This window comes from Tenrec ecaudatus, chromosome X (genome assembly GCF_050624435.1).
Source record: "Tenrec ecaudatus isolate mTenEca1 chromosome X, mTenEca1.hap1, whole genome shotgun sequence".
Classification (NCBI taxonomy): domain Eukaryota; kingdom Metazoa; phylum Chordata; class Mammalia; order Afrosoricida; family Tenrecidae; genus Tenrec; species Tenrec ecaudatus.
The window spans coordinates 73,356,139-73,371,161 of NC_134548.1; positions in this window are offsets into that span (position 1 = coordinate 73,356,139).

Consider the following 15,023-nt stretch of genomic DNA (forward strand, 5'->3'; position numbering starts at 1 on the left):
GATAGAAAACCAAAAAGGAAGAGCACATTCAGCATATCTGAAAAGGAAAGGACTCCAGAAAAAATTCAAACCTCAAGTTGCGATATTCGAAGATTCTATGAATAAAATATTGAATGGTGGACTGAGCATCCAAAGAAGCTGGAAAGAATACCCAGTGTCACAATGCCAAAAATAACTAGTCAACATTCCACCACTTCAGGTGATATCATATGAGCAAGAACCAATGGGACATAAGAAAGAAGTTCAAGCTGCATTGAAAGCATTAGCTTAAAAACAAGTTTCCAGGAATTTATAGAATACAGATTGATACGTTTCAACAATCTGATGAAGCACTAGGAGCACTCACTTGTCTATTCCAGGAAATTTGGAAGATAGCAACTTATACAATTAAGTGGAGGAGATCCATATTTGTTCCCATTACAAACAAAGGTGACCCAACAGAATGCTCAAATTATAGAACTCTATCATGCAAGTAAAATTTTGCTGAAGACCATCCATCAATGGTTGCAGTAATACAGGGAGCTGCCAGAGGCTTGGGCTGCATTCAGTGAATGTCAAATAGTGACATAATTTCTGATTTCAGATGGATATTAGCTGAATGAAGAGAATACCAGAAAGATGTTTATTTGTGTTTTATTGACTAAGAAACTATAGATAACTTTAAGAAGAATGGGAATTTCAGAACATTTTATTGTGTTCACGTGGAACCTGCACAAGGATCAAGAGGCAGCTATGAAAAGAGAAAAAGTAAATACTGCATGGTTTAAAATTAGGACGGGTGCATCAGGATTTTACCTTCTCACCGTACTATTTCAATATGCGTGTGGAGCAAATAATCAGAGAAGCTAGATTATATGAAGCAGAAGGAAGCATGAGGAGTGAAGGAAAGCTTATTAACAATTTGTGATATGCAGATGATACAACTTTGCTTGACAAAAATGAGAAATTGAAGCACTTGCTGATGAAGATCAATGATTACAGCCTTGAATATAGATTGTAGCTATGTAAAGAAAACCCCAATCCTCACAACCTGACCAATGAGTAACATCATGATAAATGAAGAAAAGATTAAAATTGTGCAGAATTTCATCTTGTTTGATCCAAAATCAGTGCTCATGGAAACAGCAGCCAGTGTTCAATCCACAGTAAATGCTCCTAGAATAACAGAATGAATAAGAAAACATGAATCTTTAACATGCTGCTTAGAATAAATGCACATTAGATATGAACTAAAATTCACAGGTTGGAAAAAATATCAAGCTAAAGGCAGTCAAAATAAAGCAGAAGTAATAATATTAACCTCTGACAAAATAGACATCAATGTGAAATATGTAATGAGAGACAAATAAGGTCGTGGTATAATCATGAAAATTTTAATTGACTAAGAAAGCACAACCATAATTAACATGATTAATATTTGGTACACACCAAACTAAAGACTTTCAAATTACATTAATGGAAGCCTTACAAAATAAACAGACAAATAGACCATATTGAAAGGAGACTTCCATACATCACTTTTAACCAAAGATCAATCAACTAGAAATAAAATCAACAGAGATACAGGAGAAATACAGAAAAATAAAGAAACACAGGAAAGATACAGAAAAACAACACAATCAATCAACTTGACAGAAATTTACTTTTTTTCTATAACTCCTGGTACCTACTCAAGAATAGATAATATTTTTGCTCATAAAGCAAGTATCAATATATTCAAAACCATCAAAATATTACAAACCATTTGTGTTAGTCCAGGTAGACTAGAGAAACAAATCCAGGGAGAATCATGTGTATAAGAAAGGGCTTCATGCACAAAGCAGTTGAATATTGAGAAAACATCCTAGCCCTGTCCATATCAAGTCCATAAGTCTGATATTAGCGCATATGTCTGATATCAATCTATAAAGTCCTCTTCATATTCATGAAACACATGTAATGATGCCAAATGCAGGAAGATCACAGGCCAGTGGGTGGAAGGGCTTGTGGATTCATTGGCAGTATAAGAATCTCAGCACTGTCAGGGGTCTCTATGTGGCTGCTCCGGCTCCAGAGGTCTGTCTTCATCAGCCTCTCCCCATGTATCTTCTCCACAGGGATGTTCGCAGGGAGTGAGCATGTATCCCACCTCCAGCGAGTTATTTATCTCCTTTGCACCTCCAAATAATGTCATCAAGCGGTGACCTGATTGACAGGCTAGACTCCACCTCTTCACTCCTAAATGCTAAATTGACAACAGATTATGTAACTACCACACCTTTTTTTTTATCACAATGCTGTAAATTTAGAAATCAACCACAGGATAATTACTCCCCTCCTCCAAATCAAGTATATGGTAATTGAACAACATTTTATTTAAAAACCACTGGGTAATGGAAGAAATAAAGAACATAATCAAAATATTCCATGAAGCAAACAAGAATGAAAATACAATATATCAAAGTCTTTGGGACACAACGAAAGCAGTAGTAAGTATGAAGTATGGTTTACAGCAATAACTGCACACATCAAAAATACAGAAAGAATTAAACACAAACACAAAAAATATAATACATGGAAAAAGACCAGCAAAACAAATCCTCAGATATTATAAGAAAACTAATTAGGTATTATAAGAAAATAAATCAGATATTATAAGAAAACAAATTAGAGTATAATAAAGATTAGGGCAGAAAAAATAAACTAGACAATTGAATTTCAAAAAAAGATCTATAGAAAAAAAACAGCATATTGAGAAATGGGTGCTTTGAAAAATTAACAAAATTGAGAAACCACTGCCAATCCCAACAATGGAAAATAATGAAAAGAAGCAAATTATACAAATAAGACGAAATGAGTGACATTACAAAAAACCAAATTATATTTAAAATATACAATGTTATGAAAAATTGTATTCCAATAAATTAAAAAATCTAGAAGTAATGAACATCATTCGCGAAGAAAGCCAAATACCTCAAAAGGAGAGGAAAAAAAGAGAAAAGAGTACATATTAGAAGAGACTCTGACACTTGCTCTTAATCATAAGATTAAAGTAAATGGAAGAAATAATGAAGTCAATGACCTGAATAGAAAATTTCAAAGGACAGCTTGAGAGACCAAAGTAAAAAATTTCAATGAAATTTGCAAAGACCTAGGGTTAGAAAAAAAAATAGAACACACTCAGCATATCTACAAAGGAAACAACTCAAGAAAAAAGTCAAGCCTCAAGTTCAATATTTAAAGATTCTATGGGAAAAAATGTTGAATATTTTATGCAGGAAGCATCAAAATAAGATGGGAAGAATACACAGCCACTGTACCAATGTGCCAGTCAATAATCAATCATTTCAGGAAGTGGCATACGAGCAAGAACCAATGGTACTGAAGGAAGAAGTTCAAGCTGCACTAAAAGCATTAGTCAAAAAACAAGACTCCTGGAATTGATGGAATACTAATTAAAATGATTCATCAAGTTAGTGAAGTATTGATAACACTCACTTATCTACACCAGGAAATTTGGCCAACTGATTGAAAGAGACTCATATTTGTATCTATTCCAAAGAAAGGTGACCCAACAGAAAGCTCAAATTGTATACAATATTAGTGAAAACACATGGAAATAAAGTTTTGCAGAAGATTATCCAACAATGGTTGTAACAAGATGTTGACAGAGGGCTGTAAGTGGTTCAAGCCAAATTCAGAAGGGGACTTGGAATAAGGGATATCATTGCGGCAGTCAGATGGGTTTTGGCTGAAAGTAGAGTATACCAGAAATATGTTTACTGGTGTTTTATTGACTGTGATAAGGCATTTGACTGTGTGGATTATAACAAACTAGGGATTATCTTGAGAATAATGGGAAGTTCAGAAGAATTCATTATGCTCATGCAGAACTTCTACAGGGATCAAGAGGTTGTGTGTGAACACAACAATGGAAAACAGCATGGTTTCAAATCAGAAAAGGTGTACTTCACGGTCATATCTTCTCATCATGCTTACTCAATCTCTATGATGAGCAAATAATCAGAGAAGCTAGATTACATAAAGCAGAACGCAGTATCAGAATTGGAGGAAGGCTCATTAACCACCTGCAATATGCAAATGATACAACCTTGTTTGCTGAAAGTTGAAAAGGGCTTTATATTTTGAATAAAGAAAAGCAGTTCAATTTATTGTGGTAATGATTGCATAATTCTCTTGATATGGTTGAACTATTGAATGGTATTATATGCAGATTATGTGCCAATAAAACCATTAAATTAAATAAGAAAAAAGGAAAATCTTTTGAATCACCACAAAATATTGCATGAGTGATTGCATATTCTAATCGTATGTGTAAATTATCATCTTGGATGTGTTTGGCCAGCGGGAGTAAAATTGAGAAAAGATTGCTCTAACAATTTTTCAATCATACACAGCAGATGGAAAATGAAAGAAAAGTTTGGTAACTTAAGTTTGGTTATATGGGGAACTTTTGATCATGGTATTTTAAGATGTTTTCTTTTATTAATTAACTCAGTTTAGTTTGCAGGTTTCCAACTTATTTACTAAAGAAAATTATATGAATTTATGTGTATATTTTACTGTGACTTAACCATGGCCATGTTGAGCTCTGTCACTTATAGATAAATTTTGTTTGTGAATCCACTGACACATAACAAAAATTCCCAGAGGAGAATGAACTATACTGGACTCATTAAAATAGCTAATATCCTGAGAGCCCACAAGTCTAAATCAATATTCCTAGAACTCTGGAAGGTGATGAGGTTTATAAGTTATATCGGATTTGAAGATTGCCAAAAATAGGAATAAAGCTTTTAACAGATTAAATGCTTCTTTATGTTTGTGTTAGGCTGGGTACTTTAAAGGAACAAATCCACAGAAACATGTGTAAGAGGAGTTTTATATAAAGGTTAAGTACGCATCAAGGAAACATCCCAACTCAGTGCTGCCCAAGCCCACAAGTCCAACATTAACCCATATATCCACAAAGTCCTCCTCCATCTCACAAAACAGATACCATGATACTGACTGCAGGAGGAAAGCCGAGTCAGTGAATGTATAACCCACTCAGCACTAGAAGGGGTCTCCACACAGGTGCTCCAGCACCCGGGGCTGCATTGGGGTAGGTTCATATGGCTTCTCCTCAGGGATGCCTTGCAGGAAGTGAGCCTTGCCAGCTAAATCAGGGAACTGGCTAAGGCAGCGGCACCATGGTCTGGTCATCATAAAGCAAGAGACCCGAGAACTAGAAAGGCGAGGCTCACTGAGCCATTTATCTCTCCACCCTTCAATTAACCCCACATGTGCTAATCGGCCAGATTGGCACAATAAACTAACTACCTCAATATACCCCCTGCCAACTTGGCACTTGTACATAATTCTTTAGCTTCACGATTGCAATTAAGTAACACCTACAGCTTAATCCTATAATCCTGTGAATATGTTCCCCCATCTATGAAAGTTTGTAAGCCAACCACTTCATGCCTTTATCCCCCAATTTTGAGTATCTAATTTATATACTGTCCACTTACATCAACCCAGTTCTCTGAGAAGAAAATCACATGTTTCAACATGAAGAGTCTTCATTCCAGTTGGAACCTGTGAAGTCTGCATCCATAAGCAAAGTCAAATCTGGACAGGCCATCCATAAACTCAGCAACAATATGCACCAGTTCACAGGTTCAAAAATCTCCATCTGGTTGGGTTCCGGTAAATTCTATGTCGGCTGCCTCACTCAGCCTCCACTGGGTGCCCATTGGTTGCCTTGCCTTTAGACCATGGTCTCTCACCAATACTCAACAAGCCTAGCCCCCTCATGCTAGGTCATGAGCTTTAGACCAATCAACCCGCTCTCATCTTCTCCTTTATCCCTTGTAAACCAAGTCTACAGGTGTCACTGGCCAAACTCAACCCGTCTCTTTATTGCTGCATTTCTCCCACTTCCATTCAACAAGTAGATCCAGGTGGTCACCTAGCAAGCATTTCAGACTGCTCACAGACTCCATTCAGTTCCAGAGAGGAGTTTTCTTCATGGTTCCAAATTTTTCCAGCTTTTGACGAAGACTACTGGTTCCTGAGTACTCCAAAGCACTGGGGGGGACATATATTTTCAAAGCTTTCTTTTCAGGCATAGCCTAAACCCATCTAAAGTCCAAATTTTAATGGCTGAAAGCAAGTGGTCATACAAATTTTCTATTTTCATACTTCCCATCTTCTTTTTCCCCAGAAAGCAAATGAGTAAAGTGTGGCTTTATCTGAGCCCTGGCTAGACAAAGAAGAAAAACTACCATGAGGGAGAGGTCAAACAAACATCTCCTCTCCATCTTATGCTTTGTTTCTCCAGTACTCCACTCCTAAGGTACCATAATGTGTTAGTCTGGATACTTCCAAGAAACAAATCCACAGAAACATGTATAAGAGAGAGTTTTATATAAAAGTTAAGTGTGCATCAAGGAAACATCCCAACTCAGTGCTACCCAAGCCCACAAGTCCAACATTAACCCATATATCCACAAAGTCCTCCTCCATCTCATAAAACAGATACAATGATGCTGACTGCAGGAGGAAAGCCGAGTCAGTGAATGTGTAAGCATCTCAGCGCTGGAAGGGTGGGTCTCCACACAGGTGCTCCAGCACCCAGGGCTGCATTGGGATAGGTCCATGTGGCTTCTCCTCAGGGATGCCTTGCAGGAAGTGAGCCTAGCCAGCTAAAGCAGGGAACTGGCTAAGGCAGCTGCACCCTGGTCTGACCATCAGAAAGCAAGAGACCCAAGAGTTAGATAGGTGAGGCTCACTGAGCCATTTATCCCTCCGTCCTTCAATTAACCCCACATGTGTTAATCGGCCAGTTTGGCACAATAAACTAGATACCTCAAAGTTGTATATGTGCAAATATTGTGAGAATTTTAAGAATGTCTTCTGTATATAAGTGACTACTTTTCTCATTTTGCTTTAGATTATTTAATGTGTGGGTTTAGAATATTGTGACTTTCAGATAGAAAGTGTCTATTAGCAGATTTACCAAATTAATAAAATAATGCTTAGAGAAGCTGGTAAAGTTAAATCTATAGATTTTAAAACAGAATAACAATACAGTTTCTTGCTAAGTTCCTTGTTCATATAGAACCTGAAGTTTCAACAGAAGGTAGCTATTAGTGTTGTTTGAATATAGTCATATGTGTCATGATAATTATTCTATTTTCAAACATCTAGCCTAATATTGTTAGTGTTTCTGTACTGCCTAAGGCTTCCTCCCCAAACCAACCAAACTCACTGCCATCAAGTCCGTGCCAACTCAGAGATGCTATAAGAGGGTAGAATTTCCTCTCTGAGCTTCTGAGTTTGTATCTCTTCACAGTAGAAAGCTTTGTCTTAGAAGCTAAATGATCCAGGTCTGAACCATTTTCTCTAAAATATATGTTTTAAGATTTTTCTTTGACTTTTAAAAATGTTCCAGAAAAAAAATTGGTTCCTGAAAGCCATTTTGAAGTTAAATGGCAGTCCAAGAAAACTAATGGACTGTTTTGCTTGGAGCGTTGTTTACTCTTGAATAATTCAGTCTGTTTAAAGTAACAGACTCCAGAAAATGGTAACCAAACTGGACATTTGAGTGTAGGGCAGGTCATGTATTACTTACTGTGCAATATTATAAGGTGTCTGTCTAGTTAAGCTGGTTAATCATTCTATGGTAGAAAGATGAGGCTTGCTGATCCGTATAGAGTTATAGTCTTTGAAACTTGCAGGGGGAGCTTCTACCCTGTTCTATAGATTTGTTATGAGTTGGCATCAAACTCAACGTCAGTGACTGGGTGAGTTAGTGAGTGAAAACCAATTCTTCAGAGTTCCTCACCTCAGTAGGATCCAGTTTTCATTTAAAAAAAAAAAGAGCATAGAAATCCATGACCAGAAACGGAAGTGTTAACTCCAGCTCTGAAGAGAGCAGTCAGCCTTTGGGAATATGCTTAACATGGCTTATTTAAGTTCCCAATTAGAGACATGCCATGCATGGTACTAATCATTCATTTCTGATGGAATTTGTTTCCTGCATTTTAGTGATCTAGACCCCTTGTAGTAGGCTACCTGGATTTTGGAATTTGTATTTTAGAGGTGTACAGTTTTCTTCACAGTTCCTATCAAGAAGACTAATTTTGAGAACCTCATTGAGTGAATTGGACTTTACTTTGAACACATCTGATTCAAACTAAAAGAAGCTAAAGTACTCCATTGGATTTTAAATTGAAATACCCCAGTTGAGAAGAAGCAGAGGGCTAGTGTTCCTGGTTCATGGCATTTGAAGTTGTTTACATTTTGTTTAACTCTCTAATGCTTTGAGGTTGACAGTATGAAACTGCCACATATTTGCCATCATCATGTTTTCTTTGCTGTCTGTGACATCGTAGTCCTACAGGAGACAAAATGAAGCACTGGAACCTTCTAAAATTTGGAATTTATGCACATCAAAGCACTTTATCAAAATAATTAAAATATATCCTACAGATTGGGAAAATATTTGGTAATATTACATTAGATAGGGTTAATCACTAAAAACTAATTAAAACAATGAGATATCACTTGACACTGACACTTTTAGTAATTTTTTAAGAGAGAAAATAATAAATGCTGGAGAGAATGCAGAGAGATTGGATCATTCATAAATTGCTGGTGGGACTGTTGAATTGTACAACCACTATGGAAATCAGTATGAGGTATCCTTAAACAAATGCAAATATGATTACCATATGATCCTGCAAGGTCTCTAATGGATGTATACCTTAAAGAATGTAACACAAACATGTATGCACACCTTTGCTTATTGCAGTAATTTCCATAATAGTAAAAACATGGAAACAACCAAAACGTCTGATTATACAGTAATGGAAAAACAAACTCTGGTACATTCATACAGTGGAATGCTACGCATCAATAAAAAAAATTATGACGTTCTTAAAGACCACAAGAAATGGACAAATATAGAGAATAATATAGTTAACAAAGTTACTCAATTTATATGGATAAATATTTAATGGAACCATTGTTATAAGAAAAAACAAAGAAAAGGGTTTTTTTGCACCAAAATGTTGCACTCATTAATAGCCAGCACCTGCATACCCAGCCAGTCTCCTTGAGAAATGCATTCCTCTAGAAATGCAAGCTCTTTAACAATCTTTTTAAAATCAAACTTTATTTGCCCAGTTTATGCCTGTCATTCCAAGATTTATGTCTGTCTGAAAAAAAACTTTTTTTGTTCAGCCTGCGAGGACAAAGGAACAGGGAGACAGGTGATAGAGAAAGATCCCACTGTCCTCCTTTACAATTCATGTAAAAATAAAATTTTGAATCTTTCTAATCTACCTGGTTCCTTCAATCTAACAATGGTTACTGGGCAATATAGGTCCCTCTTTTTTCCCAGCCTGCAACATTGAATTTTCAGTCAGACAGGTAAAGATTTGGTTATATCAAACAATGAATTCTTCAACCATTGTTCTTGTATACATTTTATAATAACTCTAAAATTAGGAAAAATTAACATACTATTTAGCATCTATCTTCTAAAATGTGAACTAATTACAATAAACATTTATTAACTCAATTGTAATATCAGTAAATCACTTTAAATGTCCGAAAGTTGTATGTCAGTGTTGTACTCTCTTAAGGTACTTGTTCAATCTGTAATTTGAGCAAATCATCATTACATGAAGAAAAATGTGGCATCAGGATTGGAGAAAAGCTTATTAAGAATCAGAAGTATGCAAATAACATAACCTTGCTTGCTGAAAGTGAGGAGAACTTGAAGCACATGACAATGAAGATTTTAGTCCTCGGTATGGATTACAACTCAAGGTGAAGAAGACCAAAATCTTCACAACTTGGCCAATAGGTAACATCATTATAATGGACAAAAGATTGAAAGTGTCTAGGCTTTTGTCTTGCTTGGATCCAAAATTAATGCTCATGGAAGCAGCAGTCAAAAGATCAAAAAAGGCATCCCATTAACTAAATCTGCTGCAAAAGAACACTTCAGTGTATTGAAAAGCAAGCATGTTACTTTGAGGAGTTAGATGTGTGTGACCCAATGCATGGTATTTTCAATTGTCTCATGTGCATATGAAAGTTGGGCACTGAATATGGATGAACAGAGAAGAATCAATGCATTTAAATTGTGTTGCTGTAGAAGAATATTGAAAGTTACATGGACTGCTAAAAGGATAAAGTGATTCGTATTGGAAGAAGTAATGCCAGAATGCTACTTAGAAGCAAGGATGGTAAGACTTTGTCTTGCATACCTTGGACATACTGTCTGGAGAGACCAGTCCCAGGAGAATGACATCATGTTTGGTAAAGTGGAAGGGTGGTGAAAAAGAGGATGGCACCCAAAGAGATGGATTGATACAGTGGCTACAACAATGGGCTCAGGCATAGGAACAATTGTGAGGATGGTGAAAGGCTGTGCAGTGTCAACTATCTGACACCTAACAACACTGGTCTCCAAATTCTGGTTTGTGTGTGTATATACATTTTAAAAGCGGAGGATAAGGGAATGTGGGCGTGGGCGAGTAAGGGGAAACCGATAACAATAATTATTGTATAGCCCCTCTCCAAGTGGGGTAGGCAGCAGAAAATTGGGTGAAAGGAGACAGTTGTCGGTGTAGTACATGGGAAAAGAAGATTTATAAATGATCAAGGGGACGTGGGGGAGGGTGGGAGAAAATGAGGAGCTGATACCAAGAACTCAAGTAGAAAGAAAATGTTTTGAAAAAGATGATGACACCATATGTACAGATGTGTTTGACACCATGGATATATGCATGGATTTTGATAAGAGCTATAAGAGTCCCCAATAAAATAAAAATTGAAAAATAAAAATATTCCTCTTAGCCCTATGTGTCAGTGAGGGTTGTGGTGTCTCATGTTGGGGTCAGCCCTGTGTTTCCTCTCTGTGCATTAGCTGCTCTGAGCCAGAATGTTGTCCTCAGGGCTTGGGGGAGCGGGTTGTGTTCCACTCTCTCCTTTCCTCTTCATTTGCTCCTGATTGGAAACACCCCACTTCCTTAACTGCAGCTTCAGTGCTGTCCTCTGAAATGAATTCCTCTGGGGTGGGGGCTGGGGGGTTCCCACATAGTTGGGATTGGGGCCAACCCCGCAGACCTCTTTTGGTTTCCTGATTCATGCCTATATTTTGCATTCATGTCTTGGGGAGCTTAGTTGAAGTCAGGTCCCTCCCTCCCTCTCCTATGGAGATATAAACAACGCCTTCCCCTTGGGTGGGTTAGTTCCTTGTTTCCTGCTACCTCTCTCTCTCTTTTCACCCCCCTCTTCATTAGTTGGCTGTCGTACATATCCCTGGGTTGGATTTCGCACTTGCCATAGTATCTAGACCTCACTTATTTTAATGACCTTGTTTACAGGCTTCTGGAATTAGAATATGACCCCTAATGATTAAATTTAAAAACAATCTTTATTGTAATGCAAGAGGTGTTATACTTTTGGTGCCCAACAACTAAATTTTTAATTATGTTACATGTTTAATATTTTTGTTAACATCAGGGAAACCCTTTCACCTCCTCTATCAATATGAGGAGAATATGGGCTTCCTTCTCAATCATATGTCTCTTACCACAGGACATAGTGTTCAGTTTTACATGATCCTTAAACTCCTTGTGTGTGTGTTTGTATGTGTGTGTGACTCTATATTTCTAGAAATACACAAGGATGTCATGTCTTGCAGTGCCTTTCTACCAAAAGAGACACAAACACTTTGATCAGTCATATCAATATTAAAACAAGGTACTTCCTGGATGAATATGCAGCCAAAAATAAGTTGAAATTCATGAACAAGAGTTATAGAGCTTTGCTATAGTGTCTAACATTTAAAAACAAGAGACATTTATCTAGTTTCCTGAAACTGAAAGATTAGCTAGCTTGGGATATGGTCTGGAAATAATACAACTATGTTCACTGATGTACATTTTCAAAACCAGAGCAGAGATGCTTCTCAGGTTCAGGCCTAGCAGAGCACTCGGTGTGGAGAATAGCAGCATTTCCTGGAAGTTTCTTATCGCAAATACTGGTCCTAAACCCCTGGCTTAGTAATGAATTCAGGGAGTTTTAATAAATGCTCCTTAATTTTACACTTACTAACATACCTTTCAAAGGAAGAATCTAAAAAGTCACTACAAAATAAAGGGCAATGAGAAGAAATCAAATGAAAAATATTTCTGGTAGGAGAAAAAAGTAATGAATTCTAAAGTAAAGATAGAATGGAAGCCAATGTCAACAAACTCCATTTTAAGATAACATCTGAAGTTGATCTATCATACTTCATGAAAATGACTTATGCAGGTCCAACTTCACAGGAAGCAAACATAGAATAGCTTTTAAAAAAAATTTCAGAGTAAATATAAAACTCAATTAGCCAGAAATGCTAATGTTGACTGAACAGCAATTTTTCTCCTGGTCGGAAAATTTAGGCTTACCACCAAATTAATCAGAAAGTTATTTGAGGAGTAAACAGATAGTTCAAAGGGGATTGGATGAGTTTAACAAATTTCTTGACTTCCCAAATCCTCTCGACTAAAATGGGGTTAAGGGAAAGGTTAGGGTTGTCACTTTCTTGCCTTTTAGACCTTCTTTTTTAATAGACATAATGATAACATTGAACTCTTGGTGTTGTTTTTTCCCCATATAGAATCTATATGGATTCTCACTTTTTTTGGTGTTATTTCTCCAGATGTGATAATTCTGTTGAGACTTCTGCAACTTCAGACCTCTTGATATCCCATTGTAGTTATAGTTCTGGTTTCTGTTTTTCCTACTTAGATTAATGAAACATCCAGTTCCTTTAAAGACTCTCCAGATGGCGAATCTCCTAATATATGGTGATTTTGTTAGATTCCTGAAGTGGGTTTTACCTTGTTCTTTTGCTTTGCATGCTGAAAGAATTCACACTGAAGCACGTTGTATAATCCAAGTGAATTTTGATGAAGGGCAGGACAAGTTTCAGGTTTTACAGTCTCAAAAGGGTACACACCAGCCTGTGCAATCACGAGGTGTCTAAGGGATCAGGTATAAGGCATCATCAAAAATAAATCTTACCATAGTGAATGATGGGGGATGTGCAGAGTGGAGACCCAAAGCCATTTGTCAGCCACTGAGATCCCCTCACAGAGGGATTTAGAGGAGGAGATGAGTCAGTCAGGGTGCGATGTCGCATCAATGAAGAATACAACTTTCCTCCAGTTCCTAAATGCTTCCTCCGCCACCCCCCGTCCCCCCACTACCATGATCCGAATTCTATCTTGCAAGTCTGGATAGAGCAGAGGTTGTACACTGGTGCATATCGGAGCTGGAGGCACAGGGAATCCAAGGTGGATGATACCTTCAGGACCAGGGGTGTGAGGGGCAATACTAGGAGAGTAGAGGGTGAGTGGGTTGGAAAGGGGGAACCGATTACAAGGATCTACATGTGACCTCCTCCCTGGGGGACGGACAACAGTAAAGGGGGTGAAGGGAGACGCCGAATAGGGAAATATATGACAAAATAATAATTTATAAATTATCAAGGGCTCATGAGGGAGGGGAGAAGCGGGGAGGGAGGGGAAAAAAGAGGACCTGATGCAAAGGGCTTAAGTGGAGAGCAAATGCTTCAAAAATGATTAGGGCAGGGAATGTACAGATGTGCTTTATACAATTGATGTATGTATATGTATGGATTGTGATAAGAGTTGTATGAGCCCCTAATAAAATGTTAAAAAAAAGGGGTATACAGTATTTCTGGAAAGCATGCCTAGCCATGCAGAAGCCACACTGGGTTGCACAACTGGGCGCAAACAATCACGTGGAAAAGATCACCCACATGTGTGGAACTGGGGAGTGATACCCGAAGCCCCAAGAATTCTAGAGGCTAAGATCATGTGGCCAAGAGGCTGTCGACCCTGAGTAGGCCCGGAGCAAGTGCATGTGTGTCCTTGTCGGGGAGGGAGACCTCACTTTCGGACCAGGAGCAGGGTAAGAGGTATTTCAAACATTTGGCTAGGGAGGCATGTTTGATGGTATTGGTTGACTCCATTGGCTGAATTAGGTCCACCTATGATGTACCTAATGGGGTGTGTCCAAGGTATTGGTTTTACCTGAACCTAGGGGACTTGTGTCTGTGCATGCTCAGTTTGGGGTCTTCCCATAGGTTTCTAATGGTTGCCTGATTTCTTTCCAACTTCCTCTATGGGGACTTTGCAGGCATTGGAGGGACTACTCTCCCACCCAACCCCATCCCTAAATCTAGCTACCTAACAATTTTACTCTGTGAAATATGAGGGCCCCTTTTGCTTTGGCATTGGGAGGATCAATACTGTTAACTAGACAAAAGAGGACAAAGGAAAAAGAGGTGATGATGACAGGAACCCTAAAAAAAAAGAGAAGTGGAGACATATTTCCTCAGACAAAGGGCATACAAGACACATGTCCTTATCAATGGAGGCAACTAGAGGTAGTGTAAAGCTTGGGTAGGGAAAGCCAGGATGTTCTCACATCCCCCCCCCCAATAGCTAAATAGACTCTTGGATTTGGAGTCTGAAGAGAAGGGCATATCTGGGGTGCAGGGATGCACATACCTGGCAAGAGGAGGTAAAGTACAGAGAACTAGCCAGTAGCAGAAGACATGTGGGAAAGCCAGCCAATGGTGGGTGGTCGTCCATTAGCAGAAAAATAGTTCAACTCTAAATTCCACCAGAATACTTTTCCAGTATTTCCCCCACAATTGGGTCTAAGCAAGAGGGTCCTTTCGAGTTATTTTCCAAAGTATCCTCTTCAATTAACTCACTTTGTTCACGTTTTTACCATCTCTGGTCTTAATAGAGGGGGCGACAGTTAGCAAACTGTTAATCAAGTAATGGAAATGTAATATCTTTTGGAATTTAGGAAATTGAGATTTAGTTTGTTAAGAGGAGCCCAAGTAGTAACAGCCCCTCCTGTATAGTAAAAATTCCTTTTAAATTTAATCAGTAAGGATGCTTTAATCAGGAAGAGGGCTAGCAAACCCATATAGA